The sequence below is a fragment of the Amphiura filiformis genome, chromosome 1 (assembly GCF_039555335.1).
Source record: "Amphiura filiformis chromosome 1, Afil_fr2py, whole genome shotgun sequence".
Taxonomy (NCBI): Eukaryota; Metazoa; Echinodermata; class Ophiuroidea; order Amphilepidida; family Amphiuridae; genus Amphiura; species Amphiura filiformis.
This window is the reverse complement of record NC_092628.1, coordinates 81,091,908-81,109,487: the sequence shown is the minus strand read 5'-3', so window position 1 is coordinate 81,109,487 and position 17,580 is coordinate 81,091,908. Positions and strand designations below refer to the sequence as shown.

Sequence of the window (17,580 nt, the reverse complement as noted above, 5' to 3'; positions counted from 1 at the left end):
TTTATTGCATTTCCAAGCTTTTCCCAGTAACATTTGCAACTGGAATTCCAGTCGTTTTCAGGTGGGTTGGTACAAATTGTACCAACCCTTTTCAGGTAGCAGACCTGGAAATCCAGACATTTCTTATAATACTGAAAATTTACCCTTCTATACGGGATGTGCACTTATTTTTTGGAATAGCGCATTGGTATCTACTTTCGACAGTTTAAGATTACGACTACCATGAAATCAACGATCAGCATTACCGTATGAATGATGTCAAAATGATTTATCAAGTTGTGTTTTGACAATCCGGATGTAACTGAATCATTGCTGATAATTATAACTTGTTTTATAAAATGTCATGCCTCTGTGCTGGGCAATACTCCGGGGGGGGGGGGCATTCCCTACATTGACATACGCCATGTGCCCATGAAATGACCCCGTTATTTTTGGCACTGAAATCCTACACCCAATGACTCCGTTTTATGAATGACCCCCTTTTTTTGAACAATTAGTCCTCAAAATTGAAATTTCGGCGCCATTCGCACGCATTTGGAAAAATAAATGAGTTTTGTCTATTTTGTACTGTCAAATTGGGTAAAAAGCTATTTATGATTGTTAATGATGTGAAATTTTGGGCGCTCCGATACAAAATCACCCCATTTTTGACATTGCTAACACCGAATGACCCCCTTTTTACTGAAAATATCTACACTGATAGACCCTAGTTTCGTACACTGGTGGGCACAGGTACGTCACTTTCAATCATATTCGAGGGCCCCCCCCCCCCCGGCATATACTGAATCTGGGGGACGTTTTACTGTCGGAAAAATAGATGACGAGAATAAGCGACCAGACTATCACCCCAGCAAACACAAAACATTTTCGACATCATTCGCAAAAGGTTATAAAAGGTTGTCAGAAAACGTTTAAATGTCGGGTTATATAAAGGGTATATTAAGAGTATAAAACGTTTTCACAACCTTAAAAACATTTTTGATAATCTACTGCTCAGCAAACAAAAATGTTTTACAGAAAACGTTTAAATGTCGGGTTAAATAAAGGGTATAAAAACGTTTTAATAACATTCCAAAAACATTCTTGAAAACTTGATACAAAACATTCTAAACAGAATGTTATTTTGGGGTTGCAAAAATATTTTGCGAAAAATGTTTGCCCAAAATATTTTCAATAACGTTTTTAAAAAGTTTCATGACCTTTATATAACCAGACATTTAAATGTTATTAAAAGGTTTTGAAAAAAACATTTCTGTGTTTGCTGGGTTCAAATGTTTTAACATAATGTTATTTAAGTATTGACACAATATTTGGCAAAAATGTTTGCCAAAATAGTTTACAATAACATTTTTTGAAAACATTTAAAAATATTGTTGAAGTGTGTTTTCATACAAAACGTTTTAAAACGTTATCATGACCTTTATATAACCCGACATTTTAATGTTATTAAAACGTTTTTACCTAAACCAAAAGCCAAAATATAACTTATTTAAAACGTTTTTAAAACGTTTTTGTGTTTGCTGGGACTGTCCCAACATTTTTTCAACGCCATTCCCATGATCAAACCAGTGGCGCAGCCAGGACTTTTTCAGAGGGGATAGTGGGGCCAGGCAAATTTCCGGGAGGGGGGGGGCTTGGATGAAAATGGGTTAAAAATTACAAAAAAAGCCTCTCATGGGAGGGGGGACAAGAGGAGGGCAAGACTTCTCAATCACAATCTCATCACAAGACCTATTCTCAATTGCTGGTAGTATTTCTGATTTAATTCCAAGGTTCAGTGTGACACTTGATCACGCCAAATATTGCAACTTTTGTTACAGAAATTATTTCGAAATGTTGCTTGCTTATTTATTTTGTTGATTGTTGTAAATATGGTTTATGTCAATATTTGCATGTGACATTCGTATCGATGAGTACATAAAATAACATAAAATCTCTACATTTAAAATATGACTGTTTATGTATATGCAGATAAACAACGGTCAAACATAATACGCCCTTAAAACAAAAGTGTGAATTTTTTTATCAGGTTGCCAAAGCAAACTTCAGTTCTGGAAACACACGCTTTGAAATGAAATGACATTTTTTTAGTTAAGAATCCCTTTTTGATCTTCATCAAAAACACATGTTTGCTTGGCTGTTTTTTATTTTGTTTTGTTTTTTTGCCCTTAACCATATTAACGGAACTGGCAGGGAAATTGTTGTCATGAAAAAAAAAAGTATTTCCTCCTCTATGGAAAGGACTTGACGTTGGTGGTTCTTAACGGAATACAACATATTTAATCGACTTGGATATACAATGTTGATTATAATATTGTCTTTCCCATTTTGTGGAACATTTTTGAAAACGATGGCGCGATGGCGTTTTACAAAATTTCATCTTTTAGGACATTTAAAGCAGCACACGGGCAGACAAGAGAAATTCTTCTGATCATGAATTCACGTGATGTTTACATTGAAAATTTATATTGAATCAATATAGTTTGCCATAACAATTTAGTGTTCAGTTTTCTTTTAAAAAGTTATTAAATTGTGTGAGACGTTCATCTCTAAATTAAGTATTGACACATCGACAACTTGTAATTCAATCAGATGCCTTTAGAGACGGGCTTTCACATAATTTGAAAACAAAAATGTTGAAAAAAATACATACGTAACTGCATCATAATGAAGTCTTCAGTTACACGCTTCTAGTTATTCGATAAAACATTTAGGCTACAGTCTCATTTTTGTCTTCAAATTTTTGTCGGTCGAAATTAAAGAGGGTGTGGATACTTCACCTATATAGAACTATATAGCAAGTATAAAATGATAGTAATAGTCGTGATGATTAAAAAGGTGTTCTGAATTCAATCATTTTTGTAAACATGATGTTGTCATATACTCAGACAGTGGGCTTATGGCCACCTCCGCTAAATTTAGGAAACTGGTTCATCAACTTCATCTATTTCATAAGCACAATATTATTAACTGTTTCGGAAGTTGGACACACCCTGGTCTGCGTATTTTGATACCTCATTTGGCACGATGCGACTTTATTTTCCCAACTTGAATTTATACCAATATGAATGAAAAATGGAACATTTCAAAGTGACAAACATCTGCACAGTGGACTTTTCTCCCGAAACACACTAATTAGGAGCACATCCTGTGAGAGTTAATCTGTCCGCTGTAATGAGCTCGTTACAAAAAACGATGGGAATCGCCTTGAAGGAAGAAATATCCCAAATGTGTCACTTTTGAAGTGCTCTTTTTTAAAATTCAAAGTGATATATTGAGGAAATATATCGCATTGTGTCGAATATGATGTCAAAAACTCAAAATACACAAAACAAAATTAACCATAGGCCTATATTGGTTATACTTTATTTGGTAATTTATGTTTTAATGTCTCTAAGATATTATAGTATTACTTTTGTATGGTGCGTAGTATATTTAGGTCTATACATTGGCTTTGCGTGCTAAATTCGGCTGATCAGACAGTGGGCTCAACAACCTACAAACAATTCTCTGACTTATTCAGGAAACCCCGTCCGTCTATGGGAATAAATAACAAAATACAGATAAAATCTATAGGAATTGTTTCTAAGGTACGAGGTATACAAACACTACAGAAGGCACCCAAACAAAACGTTGTTTGTATTTTCAGAACCTTGGCCCTCAGTAAATGAAAACTTGACATCATCATGATAGGCAAATCCATATTTGTTGAGCTTGACCCAGCAAACATAAAAATGTTAAAAAAGTTCAAAACGGTTTACATTTAAACGTCGGGTTATATAAAGATCATGAATACGTTTTTAAAACGTTATTGTAAAATATTGTAGACAAACATTTTTGCAAAATATTTTGTCCATATTGAAATAACATAACGTGCAAAATAAGGGGTTCCGATCCTTTGCCCCCCCCCCCATAATGTTGGGTGAAGTGATGGATTGCGATTGAGCTATAAAATTTTATTTGGCAAAACAGGATAACATATAGTTCAGTAATTAAAATTTAATTAGAGCTGTATTGTTCTGGAAATTTGAAGCCAGCTTCATCCAGCCAAAGTCAAAATACTAAGAATAATCGAAAAATTGATAAACCGATGCTATATACACAGATCGATTTCAGAATCCAAAGTACAAAACTATCACAAAGAAAATAAATAAAACCCACGATAATACTAATGAACTCTTGCAAAATAACTGGATACGGTTACGACATCAAGTTGAAATGAATGATCTTTCCCAACTGGAAAGAATCTTTTCCAACTTTTTCTAAATAATTTCTTAATGAGCTACCTATATCCAATACTATACTAAATATTATTATCAGAGCAAGCCTTTCTTCACCAAATACAAATTTCTATAAAATAGTAAATAACAGAACCGATGATGCCTCTATATACACATTATTACACCGAAATAAATCTCATTGTGCATGGGATAGGCTTTTACGACAGGAATTCATAAGGATGGCTCGACGGGGAGCCACCAAACATTTAAATTTAGTATATAGGCGAGGTCTGCTTGTTTCTGTAGACAAGGGGCAGTCTCCAGTGAACGGCTCTTTTCAGAGCCACCAAACATTTTATATTAGCAGATAGGCGAGATCTGCTTATTCTCTGTTGACAAGGGGCAGTTTTCAGTGAACGGCTCTTTTCAGAGCCATCAGTAGACAAGGGGCGGTCTACATGTCTCATTCTTAGGTACTTTGTCCTGAAGAAGTCAGAGCTACTCCTGTCCGTACAGCTGGTCCTATATTATGGAACTCATTGCAAAAATCTTTAAGAGCGTCTTATTCAGTGAAACATTTCCGGAACGTGTACAAAAGACACTTAATTTCAAAATATGATTAATTGACGAGCATTGTAGTTGTTTTTGGTTTTTTTCTTGTTTGTTTGTTTGTTGTTTTAAATTTTTATTATTTGCTGTTGAGTTTTCTGTTTGGTAACTTTTCTGTTAAAGGGGATGGCTACCTCTGGCCTTACTGGCCTTTCGGCCATCTCCTCCATGATTCTTTGATGGTATTTTAATGCGTATTTTGTATTTCTATGTGAATTGTGGAAATAAATAAATGAATGAATGAAATGAATGAATGACGAAAGCTTGACGGTTCTAAACTTGTCCGACGGCGAACCCGCTAAAAACCCACTAAGGGACCGTTCATAAATACTTTGGTGGGGGGGCTGGGCACTTGGAAATTTTTGAGTCAAACTTTTTGACCCCCTCCAGAGAACCTAAAACTTTTTGACCCCCTCTTTAGACATACACAAATTTTTTTCCCCCCCCCCCCCAAACAGTTTGGGGAGGGTGCTACTCCATTTGTGCAAACTCAGTCACAATTGTTTAAATATACATTTATTTATAATAGGCCTGTTTCCTAACATGAAAGTTGAAGGTGTTTTTCACATGCTGTGACTTGTATGAAGTTTAATTTCAATTTATGCATTCTAATTTTTTGAAAATACATGTTTCATTCTTATACCCAATAATTAAATAAATAAAAGTAACACAAGAAAGGGAAATGTCGGTGGCGTTTTCTAGGGCTTGTGGCACCCAGGGCTAAGGATAGGTGTCGCTCCTGATTCTTGAAATAATTATTGCGCGCGGAGCACAAATAGGGCCTACCACTAATTAATTTTGGTTATAATGAAGTTGAATATCGATCTTAAATTGAAATTTCAAATGATTTTGTTCTGAAATGCGCGAAAATTTTGACTTTCATCGCTTAGAGAGGCGCAGAATCGATGCTGAATTGGTCAATTCGGCGCCCCCTAAGAGTGGCGCATGTCCCAACCTGCCCCCCGTCTCTATGCCACTGGAAATTGAGAGCAACATCTGGGCATATACTCAAGATTTTTAATACTTAAGACTTGTTTATCAGGGGCGTAGCCAGCTTTCTTGGTCAAGGGGGAAAATATAAATTTCGGGGCAAAGACAAAAAAAAATGCTGGTTGCATCATTTTGACCCGCTATTATCAGTGGGATTCCAAAAAGGCTTTAATGGGATACTGGTAATGAGCGCGCGTAGCGCGCCAAATAATGTCTTTTTCACTGTTTTTAGCCATAATCTGGGTAAAAGGGCTTTATTAGTACATATGCTCGCGTAGCGCAAAAATTTTGTATGCTCTTGTTCTTTGGGTATTTTCTTGTTTAAAACTTTTTTGCCCCCCCTCCTTTAGTAACCACAACTTTTTGGTCCCCCCCTTTGTGGAACTCAAAACTTTTGTGTCCCCCACACTTTGCCCAGTCCCCCCACCAAAGTATTTATGAACGGTCCCTAATTGAAATAAATCTCCTCAGAAAACTTACATTAAATATGAAACTTATCAAGCAAACAAACAAATAAACAAACAAATAGACAAACAAAACATCTTCTTCATTTAATGGGTCATTCAAAAATGCTCAACAGGTGCTTGAGATGGCCTGGATGGAATACACTTCGAGCACAGACCAAGAAAAACATATCTCTATAGCATATCCAGAGTTCGTTCTGCGAGCTATACATATGTCAAGTAGGAAACCACAAGCTTCTTTGCTCATAATAATTTTTCTACTCGTTTTCTCAATTCAAATAGAGAAATCCGCCTTTTCGACCTCTGAAAGCAAAGAAGCGTGTGTATTTGACAGTTTGCTGACATCCACGTCTCATCTTTAGACAGCAGCAGATTTTAATATTTTTTCGTGACCCTTTCAATCAAATAGGATGTGTATGGATCAAACTGCCCTTCTGCAAATATTTGGGTCTGCATGTAAATTTATTTTGCAATATTGACCCGCAACCGGGTGTGATCTGAATGCAGATTTGAATGTGTTCATCATCATCATGATCATGTTGGTATTGTAAGCTATTGTAGTGGATTGGCAGACTTCCCACATCCTGCAAAACACGAAAATGTTCTTGACCACGTCCAAGTTGAAACAAATCCAAAAGCACATTATTTAAAAAGTTTATTTTTTTTAAATTTTGCGGTGCGCATTTGCCTTGGGTCATTTAATTTTTTCCTTCAATATTTGTTATGTTGACATAAATACCGGTAAAAACACATTTTTTAAAGGCATAAAAGCATTTGTCGGAAGAAAAATTATCACTTGAAATTATAAGAAAAACTATTTCATTTTGTGTACAAAAATGTAAGTTTTGACAGATGAACTGAGGTAGAAACTTGTAACAATCGAACGGCACACTGTTTACATTATCTGCTTCCCTCTATATACAATGATAAAGCCTTTTCTTGATGTATCATTTTTACTCATTTCTAAAAATTCAACACTGTTCAAAGAGTTTTTGTATTAAAGTATATAATGGGTTCCAACGAATTCCGAAATTTCAAGCTTAAACAATCGTGTATATATTAACAGTGTTTATGACTTAAGTTCTGGATTTATGGGATTACCTTATATGACTGTTCCTTAAAATGATTGGGGCCCTATGGTATTACCGGCCCCACCATCAAAATTAATGTGGGTGTCGGTACCCGTGCCCCCCCCGGTCCGGAGCCACTGAATAGCTGCCAGTTGTTAAAATGTTAGATGCATGAAGTAGAATGCAGAAATTGTCAGATGTGTAATGGGCTATTCCAGAAAATAAGTGCACGCCCCCTATAGAGGAGTAACTTTTCAATAAAAGAAATGTCTGGATTTCCAAGTTGCTTTCTGAAAACGACTGGAATTCCAGTTGCCAATGTTACTAGAAAAAAGCTTGGAAATGCAATTGGAATTTTCAACATGACTGAACAAAAAGCCCGGAAATCCGAACTCCTCTTATAGGGGTGTGCATCTAATTTTTGGAATAGCCCAATAGGGCAGCTATTGTAGACACGGCCTTTTTGCACTTACCCCTAAAATAATAACAGTATTTTCATGTCAATCAATTATTCCAGCAATCATGCACATTTTTGCACAAGCAATTCTATCAAATCACCATGTGACGCACGATTTGACATTTATTTCATTGCAAAATTATAAGAAAACACAAAGGCATTATGCAGATTTAATGTGTCAAACTGATCACGGTTCGACATTCATTTATACTTGCAAAATTAACCAAATGCAAACTAGGCATTTGAAACCACACAATATCTGTGGTGAAACTGATGAATTAATTTCTTTATATAGTGTAATGCAAAAGTCTTTGTGTTTTGAAAATGTTAAATCTGTAAATGTGTGATTTTTTTTAAATGTCTATAAAGGCTATAATTATGCCTGACAAATTGTCAAAAATGTTTTTTAAAACAAATAAACAGATTTTTAAATGTTCAATATAACTTAAAAGTTATATTGAACATCTAATACCATACTTACTTGGTGATTCCACAAAAACCAAAAAAAAAACACCCCAACAAACAAACAAAACAAGGATCAATATAAAATGATACAAAGGTATACCTTGAATAGGCTGATCAATTCAAATTGTCCGAATATCGAATCAGCTGAAAAATTTTGGAATATTAGTAAGGTTTCGTAGATATCTATTTATCTATTGAACTACCCTAAAAAGAGGATACCAAAATCTCGAAATGGTCCTTAGCAACATTTTCAGAGTATTATTGTGGGACCTGAGAGCACATCAGACACACCAAATTGCATTCTAAATATGAGGAATTTCCTGGTATTCGTGATAAAATACATTTTTTTACTTCGAGGACTGTTAAATCATGTAAATGTCAAAAATATCAATCTTACTATAATTCACCAGAATCTGTCCATCTGTTTGTGTGTTTGTCTGTCCGCCTCTTTTCTCTAAAACTGGGGTCGCACGTTCCTCAAACTTGGTGGGTGGGTGCAGCTTGGTATGAGGAAGAACGAGTTTATATTGGTTAGTGGGTCAAGGTCACCCAAGGTCATCCAGGGGTCAAATTAGTAAAAACTGTTTTTCTCGGAGACTGGGGGTCGCACGTTCCTCAAACTTGACGGGTGGGTGCGTCTTGACCCGGGACAGAACAAGTTTGTATTGGTTAGTGGGTCAAGGTCACCAGAGGTCATCTAGGGGTCAAATTAGTAAAAACTGTCATATGGGCATGAAACTTGGTGGGTAGGTGCATCTTGACCTAAGATGGAACAAGTTTGTATTGATTAGTGGGTCAAGGTCACCCAGGGGTCATCTGAGGTCAAATTAGTAAAAACTGTCGTATGGGCATGAAACTTGGTGGGTACAGTCAACTTCTGTAGTCAAATTTTTGGCAGGTCATTTTGGGGTCACCCAGGGGTCATCTGAGGTCAAATTAGTAAAAAATGTCGTATGCGCATGAAACTTGGTGGGTAGGCTAGGCCTACAGTCAACATTTCTGAGGTCAAATTAGTAAAAACTGTCCTATGGGCATAAAACTTGGTGAGTACAGTCACCATCAGCCAGGTAATCGCGACACCCGAGAACCGCCAAATACGGGTAACCGCCTAGTGTGTAATAATTTGCCATAAAATTTGTATTTTATCGCGAATTTCAAACAGAAATCAGGACATTCCTTGTATTCAGAATGCAATGCATTTTATGTGTCTGCCATGTACCACAAAAATATTGTGCAGACGTGGCTATCCGATCCCTTAAAACAGGTCGGAAGAGAGCACGAGTCTGCACGACCTATAGTATAGAGGTGTTACATTGAAAAAACAAATAAAGCTGACACACAAGAGAAATGGTATGGATTCTTTCTGTATAGAAAGGCTATACCCAGTGCTTTATTTAAGGGGTGTCATTTCCACCCCATGTGCATGATTTTTCTTGGGCTTGGAAATGCCCAAAAGTGTTCGGCGGTTTTGTTTTTTTGCCCTAACCTCAAAAACAGCAAGACATGAAAATATGAATGCGATTATTGGCTTCTATGACTCAAAATATAACTCCTAACATCGACTTCTGCATTCTGTTCCCAGTGTCTACAATGGTCTATGACTTGCTATTTGTGACTAGATAACATATGAGGTCACATTTTAAGATAATTTCGGCACTTCCTTGCATGTACGTATATGTACGTATAAAATGCACTTTACGGGTCGATTTAAGGGTCATTCTGTAAAAAAATCGGTGCCGAAATTTGAAATTTGACCAAGATAGAAAATCGAGGACAACTAAAAAAAAAAAAAAAAAACCCAAAAAAAAACCCAATAGCAGCATGATTTTACATTAAAAGAATTAATGTTTCAATGGCGGGAAAAATCCATTCTCTTGACCCGTGTCCGATACTGCATATTTACTCAAAAGAAAAAAACCACTATGGTATAAATTATACCAAACTCGGAAAAAGTTTTATTGTACTTTTAACCAGGGAAGTGGCACTTCCCTGTTTTAACAGACGGAAGAGTTAATTTCCCTACTGCGAGTTCAATGTCTCCAGAATTGAATTCCCTTTTATTGTTAATGAAAAAAATATTTGAAGTAGGCCTATACAATAATAACTTTTGAAGAAATTTGTGAAATTTTCATAAATGCAATAATAAAACACACAAATGTGAGTTTTTATTTCATTTGAATTCAAATTTATTTTACGTGAGTTATGTGAGCATGTTATAAAGTTGATGCAATTTACGTTTGACCACAATGCCCGGGCACAGTTGACTTTTCCGAGGAAAACCTACAGAATCAGGATTTTCTCTTTTTTTAAGCAAACCGCCACACGGTATAAACTATTTCAAGCCGCATGACATCATTACCCCACCAAAAATCACTTTTGACACGCCCCCATCTCTGACCAACCACAATCGCCACCACTATCGCGCTGATAACATCACGTAAAACAATCCACGACGAAACCTGAGTCAGAGGCGGGTGACTTAATGGGCACCACCATACATATCAAATTCAATCGCATGAGGGAATACCTTTAGTCAGTCAAGCAATTATCTGCGGTATTTAACCAAATTCCATGTTTATACTTTTCGCTACCAGACTTGAGTTAGTCATGAAATCGAACTCTCGGGGAACCCCTGATTTGATCATTTGATTGATCTATACATCCGGCAAATGAATATTTAACTCGTGTAGGTGGTTACAGGCGAACAGAACTACTACAAGTGGGAAAAGATATGGACGTATAACCAGACACTTGTTACAACACTTTGATACTATTGATTCGTTGATTTTATATATTCAAGGACAGGACTACCGAACATACCATTACCACACACAGTAGGTAAGTCTACCGTGGACTGTATCTTACCACATATCTTACGTATACATGTATTTTTATTGTGCGTTTTATATCACTCCAGGTTTGCTCTCTAGTAGTGTGATTTACCCAGTATTTCGTGTTTAAGTATTTCAACATTTTCTTTAGAACAGAGGAGATGCACTCTGGAGGAGATGAGAATGTTCTCATCTAAATAATATTATATTTATATTATATTTATATTATTTAGGCCTGGAGCAAAGCCCAAGGTGCTGGCACTTTATATATATAATTTAATTGCAATTTAATATAAAACTTATAGACATGATATTTAAAGCCTTTTACTCAAACTCCTTAAACTCTTCTATACTTTATAAACATAAAATCATACGGAATGTGAAGAAAACTAAAGAAAATGTCGGATATTCATATAAAATATTAAATATTCAGTAAATTTATCTCGTTATTGCAAGAATATTCTGTGCTGTGCATAAAACGTCTATGGCAAGCTAAGCGGCTCAGAACGTGGGACTAGCTACGCGCAGCTTCTTTCTCGTTACGTGCAGCTTATTAACCAATCAGATTCGCGGTTTTAAACACGTGGAGCTGATGTAAACATCCTCTCTCACAAAATAATATTACGTTGTTAATTTTTGCAAATGAAAATATCTGTAGTATATCAGCAAAAAATGGTATAGGTGCTATGAAAGTAATATCTGAACAGAATGATGATTGTTCTATATTTAGGGGCTATCATTTTCTTCGGAAGGGATCCCAAATATAGGGGGTCATACTTTTTGGAAAGAAAAATAAGGGGAGGGGGGTCATAAATTGATAATGACAAAATGTAGGAGTCACAAGATGACTACAGATAGTGTGTTTATTGTATTCAAAAGACTGATTTCAATACAATTTTAGCCTGTCTAGGGGGTAAGGTGTATCGGTGGTGGGAGTCGGGGGTCATAACATTTTGATGCCGAAATAGTGAGGGCCGCAATTTATTGACGCCGACTTTTTGTAAATTTTGGCCCCCCCCCCCCCGTTCCGAAAAAAATGATGACCCATTTTACTCTCTCCATATTTACACAGTGGCATGTGATATCGCTTTCCCTGCAATATCTTTACACAGCGCTTTACATCAGCAGTTGTTTGACCTTCATATCCCCTGCACCGCTAATACAGCCCGAGTATAAAGTTATTTGCTATTATATTAAACACGGTGTAAACTTGGAAACACTAAATAAATATGCTTTGTGTCATTTTAGCCAGGCATTAGCAACATGTTCTCTTGACACGTGCTGTGATTTGGCCTCCTTTATCCGTTCGTTATCTATGCTAATTCCGTAAATTAATTACAAGATAATAATTGTGAAAGAGGATACCTATAACTATACTACGCGCAGCTAACGACCCAACCACGTGATTAAATTTGACTATTTTGATTGGTCAAACAGCTGCTCGTAACGAGAAAGAAGCTACGCGTAGCTGTTCCACGCTTTTGGCCCCCTTGGCTTGCCATAAACGTCGCGTCGTCAGCAGCGAAGACATGTGCAAAGTTTTGACGTAAGTTGTTCATTATAAATTATGCATAATTTATGCTTTGTTGATATTCTCTTCATTTAAATATTCATAAAGAAAATAATACCTCAATGATGTAGTTGAACGTAAATTCTGCTACTATTTATTGGGCTTGTTGGTTTCAAATCATTCATAGGCCTAATAATAAATGGTCACACCATCCAGGCGAGATCGAGAATACCACGAAAAGGTCAAATCAAGTGTGGCTATTAATTTTACAATGCAAGTTGCCTCCAGTCAAGTTCAGCTTGTGATCGGACACTATTTAATATTATGCAATTCCGCAAAATTAAACCCCCGCATGCCGCACACGGAGCGACTGGATATATTTTTGGCACAACTTTTACTGTAGGCCTATATTATTTTGATGCGCACAGGGATCCTCTATCCAGCCGCTATAACGTTTATAGGGGCGCACCAATCGATGTGGGGTGGGGTGGGGTGAATTTGTTTGCTAATCAGTGGAGTGAATGTTTTGTCTAATGCCCATGCCTCTGGAAATCTAATGGTGCACCCCCTCATCAAATCAACATCATTACTTTTAAGTTATCAAGATTCAGATGATAAAAAGATCATTATTTTGAAACGATTATCTTAATCACCATTTTCTGGTACAGTATCATCACTTTATCATCATCATCATCATCATCATCATCATCATCATCATTCATCATCATCATCATCATCATCATCGTCATCATCATCATCATCATCATCACCACCATCATCATCTTTATCCCCATCATCATCATCATCATCATCATCATCCCCATCTTCATCCTCATCAGTGACGTAGTCGGGGTGGGCGAAAGTTCCTGACATAAATTTGTCAGGGATAAATGGGGACGGTAAAGTGTAAAGCTTTGCCCCCCCCCCCCCTAAAATCATGGCTACGTAGGCTAGTACTGACCTTCATCTTCATCATTGATAGATAAATCCGAAATATACACCGTAAAAATAAACAAACTTGAAGTACAACTTGTCATCAAATCACACGTTTGACACCCACCCACCATCCATCTATTTGTTGTTGACAATCGGATCATTTATCACATAAAGACGCGTGTGTGTGTGTTGAAAATCAATATGTATGATATGAATTCACTTTCACCACGTGACAAATATTGACATATTATTCATAGATAGAAAAAAAACAAAAACAAAATTCCACATTCAGAACGCGTGCATTTTAGGATGAGCAATTATTGTAATACCGCACTTTGTTGATTTATTTGAAACAAATCCAGTAAAGGTGTTATTTTATGCAGAAAAAACCCACAAAATCAATAAAAAGCAAACCTTCGTGCTGCACAAACTTACAATTTTGTTTAAAATAAACATATTTTATGTTTGATCATCATCAATTTGTGCAAATGAGGCATCATGATTTTAGGATAACACCCCATATATTGGTATTATAAGCCCACTTACTAGTCTAAAATAAACAAAAAAAAAAAACCGTATTTCCGCATTTTGGTTTCAGGCCACTATAGTGGAAACAAACTTTTTTATTATGTTTTTGGTCCTATGACAATACATATATTCTAAAATCTAAATTAATTGACTTAATGATTAATTACTAAAGTTAAATTCTATCAATTGACATTGAATTGACCATCATCCTGGACCTGGATTCAATCTGTGATTTAATCGATTTAAGCTTTGAAAATATTATTGGTATAATTATTAAATTAGGAGCACCAAGGTTGTATTTAATACAAAAACAAACAATATTTTCCAATTGATTTAACTATATAAAGGGAGCACACTGGCGGACTGTGGACTAAAGTGACAAAAATAGAAAAGGATGAAATATAGAGTAGTGTAGGTAGAAATTTATTTATAGGACCGCTCATGTGTCCAATATGCATTATTAATTTTATACGTCCTTGATCCGCCTCTTGGGTGCAAAACATTACATTTGAAGGTAGGCATTAAAATATCATAGACCCTAAATAGATAATACTTTTAAGTATTACATACTATTAAAATAGTATGTAGGTCATTATTTATACTACATTGTGACTTGTCATTGATTTGGAGTATATTTGAACAAAAAGGCTAAACTTAGTACAATTTTTAAATACATGCAATGATGCGTGTGTAGCCCTGGAAATGAAACATTATCATGATTTATATAGCTTATATAAAATAGTTATATATCGCAGCTGCGGATTCAGTCAATGTAAATACGGTTTCAAAGAAAGCAATTTACTTAACTTTTGTTAGGGTGTCTCGAAATAAGTACGCAGGCCTACAAATGTGCATATCACAACCTTTAATATCAAACATGGATTTCTTTTGGAATAGTACCCTACATTTTGTACCATTGTAAATTTTCAATGGAATCTGTAGTGTTATGAACGACCCATACACATACACTATAACTCACTATCAAATACATATTTTTGCGACAAATAATATATTAAAATGTTGGTGTTTAATAAGTCAAAATACCAATACCCTAAACTCTCACATGGATGGTGTCTCCTCATTTCACTATCTATGTTTTGAGACACCTTGTAATCACGTGCGTGCTCATAACCTTATAAAACACATTTTGTGCCGTAGACTCTGTACGTATGGCCTTACAAAGATGACCTTTGATGCTCGAGCACGGCTCATGGCATCCTCCTCATCATCACTTATCAGTTTTCCCTTTCATCAATTCAAACTGACTATTTTAATTGAAGTGGACGGTCTTTTGTTCTTTCACATATCCCCATGGAAAACAGGCAGGTTAGATTCAATGCATCATTGCATTTTGGTGGTTCTACCAGGAATATGCAAATTTCTTAATAGGTTGAGTGCAAAGACCCCGGGCAAAGACCTTGGAATTATATCATGATAATAATAGAAACAATAGGCCTGGCCTAGATCACGAAGATCAGTAAGTCAAGTACAGTTCTTCAATGGGTTTTGGGATACCAGTCTCAGGTTCTAGTGCATTGTCCTTTCATATTATGCACGATATCTATATATGAATCAAAAACTAGAGGCAAATGGTGGTCATAGACAACAAACCTAGCTGGGGCATGTTGGTGTTGTGGAGGTATCTGACCCCTGCAAAATGTTCCAAAAATGTTCCCCTGTCATGAGGCTTGTTGTCACCGAATTTTGAGTCCGGTACTCCTCACAGATGTCCAGAAAATGCAATTCTAAGATTTGACCCAGATGACCTTTGACTAGACCCCTGCAAGATGTTCCATAATTCACCCCTGGTCATGAGTTGTCACCGAGTTTGAGCCCTGTACCTCTTACAGATGTCCAGATAACGCAATTCTAAGATTTGGCCCCAGAATGATGTCTTTTGAGCTGACCCGTGCAAAATGTTCCAATATGTTCCACAGGTCATGAGGTTGTCACCGAGATTGAGCCCTGTACCCCTTACAGATGTCCAGATATTGAAATTCGAAGATTTGACCCCAGCTGACCTTTGACCTGCCCCCTGCAAAATGTTCCAACATGTTCCCCTGGTCATGAGGTTGTCGCCGAGATTGAGCCCCGTACCCTTACAGATGTCCAGATATTGAAATTCGAAGATTTGACCCCAGCTGACCTTTGACCTGATCCATGCAAAATATTCCAAAATGTTACTCTTCTCATCAAGTTTATTGTCACTGAGTTTGATAAAAAAAATTCGGGAAAAAAAAATTCGGAAAAAAAATTTCGGAAAAAAAAAAATTTCGCAAAAAAAAAAAAATTCGGAAAAAAAAAAAAATTGAAAAAAAAAAAATTCAAGAAAAAAAAAATTTCAAAAAAAAAAATTTCGGAAAAAAAAAATTTCAAAAAAAAATTTTTCGGAAAAAAAAAATTTCAAAAAAAAAAATTTTGGAAAAAAAAAAAAAATTCGGAAAAAAATAATTTCGGAAAAAACAATTTCAAAACAAAAATTTCGGAAAAAAAAAGAACAAAAATTTCTATTTCCTTCATTCTCTTCAAAAAATCCCAATTTCCTTAATTCTCTTCAATTTCCCTTAACTTCCCTCAATTTCCCCTCATTTTCCCAAATTTCGGGACGAAACTCTTTTCCAGTATGGGGCCGGTATAGGCCCTCCCCCTAACCAAGTATCATAGCCATGCGACAAACAATGTAGACGTAACAGCATTTTTTAGCGTTTGTTACTAACGGACTAACGGACGGACGGACGGACTAACAGACGGAGAGACATGGTGACTTATTAATAGAGCATTAAAACAATGATTCAAAAAGGCCAAACCATATCTTCACAAGTCAAATAATTCTTACATAGCATCAAGTCAGGGTTTCACAGTGGTTTGTTGCCAGCGGAAGAACCCGAACGATTACAATACCTAGCTGTGGGTGTAAACCCCCCAGCTAGGTAAAAAACATGTGCAATTTCACTTTGTTGCCAGCGGAAGAAAACGGGAAGATTACAGTGGTTTGTTGCCAGCGGAAGAACCCGAACGATTACAATACCTAGCTGGGGGGGGTGTAAACCCCCCAGCTAGGTAACAATTATTGGACCATAGGTCTGGCCTATATCGGAGAGTCAAGTAGTTATTATAAGCATAGATCATCTATATAGTACTTGATCCTTATTTGATCTGCTGCTTTATATCATCGCTATACAATAACATAGGATTTGCCCCTTTGTTTTGAATTCGAGTCAAGACAAAAATAGTGCACATCTGTTTAAGACATTTTTGGCCAATTTCATCTTAATTTCGATTCTTTGTTTCAAAGTGTCAAATTAAAACATTACATTAAGACCGATCGCATTACACATTGTATCAAATTTCTATGTTGGATCGCATCTCTCACGAATTCACATCATTTTTTAATTTATTTATCTAATTCGTCTATATGGCCACTTTCACAAAGTATGGATGGGCCTAATGTTATGTGAAAAGGCCCTATAGAATGAGGCCCATATGCATAAAATAAAATT

At 36.1% G+C, this 17,580-nt stretch overlaps 1 protein-coding gene across 1 annotated transcript in view; it reads left to right on the top strand.

Moving 5' to 3' along the window:
- The first annotated feature begins 10,827 nt into the window (after window positions 1-10,827).
- LOC140154443 (cholesterol oxidase-like) overlaps window positions 10,828-17,580 on the top strand; it is a 53,475-nt gene continuing 46,722 nt past the window's right edge. The window contains exon 1 of the mRNA XM_072177011.1: window positions 10,828-11,113. The gene's annotated coding sequence lies outside the window, so the exon portion shown is untranslated. The remainder of the gene's footprint in view (window positions 11,114-17,580) is intronic.